General features: G+C 46.8%; 1 pseudogene; it reads left to right on the forward strand.

Annotated features, from left to right (window-relative positions):
* The first annotated feature begins 1,286 nt into the window (after positions 1-1,286).
* LOC132212647 (guanine nucleotide-binding protein subunit alpha-12-like) lies at positions 1,287-2,994 on the forward strand (annotated as a pseudogene).
* Positions 2,995-3,362: the final 368 nt, after the last annotated feature.

Here is a 3,362-nt window from a genome sequence, read left to right on the forward strand (position 1 = left end):
TTTTTCAGTCCCAGTGTATACGATGGCAGCATCAGAACTTCTAACCAGTACCTCCATGGGAAGCAGCATTACCATCTGTGGTGTTCATGTACAGTTCCTTTTGTCTTACAGTTTCTAGTCATTTTCAAAGTTACTGAGGTCCTTTCCTCTCTATTCCCTCCAGTGAGGTTATGTCATACATTTGTAATACAATTAAATTCTTTTTTCATAATGTCCATTCCATGTTGTGATTCCCCCCATCCACCTAGTTGGGTTTTTTTAATTTGCATTTTAAAATATTACATCAGGTTCATTCTTTGCACTATAAAGTTCCATGGGATTTGAGAAGTGAATAACATCATTTATCCATCACTGTAGTACTAGACAAAATAGTTTAATGGCTCTAAAAATTGTCTAATATGTTAAAAACATAACTTGTTTATCCACCATGAGAAGTATATGCTATAATTTTTTCAGGCATTTCTTATTCAAAAATATTCAAATTAATACCAATTTCTTTTCTACAAGAAAAAGAAAACTACAGCAACCACACTTTTACACGCACTTATAACCTTTTTATTTTTTCTTAAAAATACAATATATGGATATCTAGTATCTATAATTTACTAATATTTAAGCAGAAAAGGAGTTGTAGGCTTCTTGGGAATGTCAAATCATTTTCTCTCTATCCTATAACCTATGCTTCCTATCAGCCTTTGCTCTTGCTTTCACTTTCATCCCCACTCCTCATTCTCTCCCTCTCTCATTTTGCCCATTTTTAAAAATTGGGTTTTGTGTGCTTTTTCAGCTGTTCAGACTTAAAATTTCTTTGTACGTGCTAGATATATTTTATCATCTATGTGATTTGCAGATATTTTCTCATAGTCTATGTTTTCATTCTCTTAATAGTGCTTCACATAGCAAAAGTTTTTCGTTTTAAGTCCAATTTAAAATGTTTTCTTTTATGAATTTTGCTTTTGGTATTGTCCTTAAAAACTCGTCACCATTGGGTCTCTGGTGGCGGCCTTGGCCGGAGAGAGTGCCCAGCTGCCACACGGGGCTTGTCTCGCCTGCAGCAGGGTCCATGGTCTGAGCGGCCATGTCCGGCCTGGTGCAGACCTCAGCCGCTGTCTGCTGCCTGCCAAGGTTGGCGGAGGCGCAGCCTGGACATCGCCCATCTTGCATCCCCTTGTCAGGATCCTGCTGCTGGGTACTGGCAGGAGCTGCAAGTCCAGCTCAAAGAGTAAGGCACCATCTTTGAGCGCATCAAGGGCTCAAAGGTCCTTGTGGATGTGGGGGGACAGTCCATGACAGCATTTGAGAACAAAACGCTTGGCGTGTTCCCCATGGCCTTCGAGAACAAAGCCGGGCTGTCCATAGAGGCGGCTGCCTTCCGGCTGTCCGTGTCTGCCCTGAGCACCCTTGGGGGCACTTGGACATCAGGGAGGCCTTCAGTCGCAGGAGGCCTGTGTGAATCAGTGAAGTACTTCCTGGACAATTTGGACCAGATCTGCCAGCTGAACTACTTTCCTAGTAAGCAAGAAGACAGCCTGCTGGCGAGGGAAGCCACCAAGGGCATTGTGGAGCATGACTTTGTTATTAAGAAAATCCCTTTTGCCCTGGCCTGTTTGGCCTGGTGGACAGAGCATGGGCCTGCGGACTGAAGGGTTCGATTCTGGTCAAGGGCACATGCCCGGGTTGTGGGCTCAATCCCCAGTGGGGGCATGCAGGAAGCAGCCGATCAATGATTCTCTCTCATCATTGATGTCTCTCTCTCTCTCTCTCTCCCTCTCCCTTCCTCTCTGAAATCAATAAAAATATATTTAAAGAAAATCTATTTTAAGCCCAGCTAGCCTGGCTCAGTGATTGAGTGTCCACCTATGAACCAGGAGGTCAGGGCACATGCCTGGGTTGCAGGTTCATCCCCAATCGGAGGTGTGCAGGAGGCAACCAGTCAATGATTCTCTCTTATCATTTATGTTTCTCTTCCTCTCCTTTCCTCTCTGAAATTAATAAAAATATATTTTAGCCGTAACCGGTTTGGCTCACTGGATAGAGCGTCGGCCTGCTGACTGGAAGGTCCCAGGTTCGATTCCAGTCAAGGGCATGTACCTTGGTTGCGGGCACATCCCCAGTAGGGGTGTGCAGGAGGCAACTGATCCATGTTTCTCTCTCTTATCGACGTTTCTAACTCTCTATCCCTCTCCCTTCCTCCCTGTAAAAAATCAATAAAATATATTTAAAAAAAAAATCCCACCTTGGCCGGTTTGGCTCAGTGGATAGAGCGTCGGCCTGCAGACTGAAAGGTCCCAGGTTCGATTCTGGTCAAGGGCATGTACCTTGGTTGCGGGCACATCACCAGTGGGAGGTGTGCAGGAGGCAGCTGATCGATGTTTCTCTCTCATCGATGTTTCTAACTCTCTATCCCTCTCCCTCCCTCTCTGTAAAAAAATTTATAAAATATTTTTTTTTAAAAAAAAAAAAAGAAAATCCCTTTTAAGATGGTGGATGTGGACAGCCAGCAGTCCCAATACCAGAAGTGGTTCCAGTGCTTTGATGGGATCACTTCAATCCTGTTTATGATGTCCTCGAGTGAGTGCGACCAAGGGCTCATGGAGGACTGGCCAACCAACTGGCTGGTAGAGTTCGAGAGCATCTTCGAGACCATTATCAACAACAAGCTCTTCAATGTTCCATCATCATGTTCCTCAATAAGACAGACCCGCTGGTGGAGAAGATGAAGAGTGTCAGTATCGTCAAGCACTTCCTCGACTTCCGGGGTGACCCCCACCAGTTGGAGGACCTGGAGCGCTACCTGGTGCAGTGCTTCTGCCGCTGGCAGGAACCACAGCACGCCCGCTGTTCCACTGCTGCCATCGATGGAGAGTCTGCTTCATGTTCCACGCGGTCACGAACACCATCTTGAAGGAGAGCCTCAAGGACATCATGCTGCAGTGAGAACCAACTCCACGCCGCCCACCTTGTCCTGGGCGGCTTTCCGTGTGCATGGCCAGCATCTGAATGGGTGGCGGGAGCATGGCGGAGCCCAGGCTGAGGACTTGGGGGTTTTGATGAGCTACGGAATCCTGGGGATGTACCATCTACTGAGACTCTAGATTACTCTGGCGGGAATCTGTACTAGCGAGTAGCCATTGCAGCTCTGACACAGTGTCACCGCTGAGTGTCATGCACGCTCTCTCTAATGCAAAACAGATCAGCTGGCCTTGCAAACAGCTTTCCCTCCGATTTCTGAGAGACACTAACCCCAAAGCTATGCCTCGTGGTAGTTTGTAGGAGACAGTGTGCGCTGATGCTGCTAAATGCAGTCCCTGCGCCTGCCCCTGGGGGGGAGGGGGTGGTTGAGGATGGGGAGTGTCTCAGTG

Source organism: Myotis daubentonii, chromosome 11, assembly GCF_963259705.1.
Source record: "Myotis daubentonii chromosome 11, mMyoDau2.1, whole genome shotgun sequence".
NCBI lineage: Eukaryota > Metazoa > Chordata > Mammalia > Chiroptera > Vespertilionidae > Myotis > Myotis daubentonii.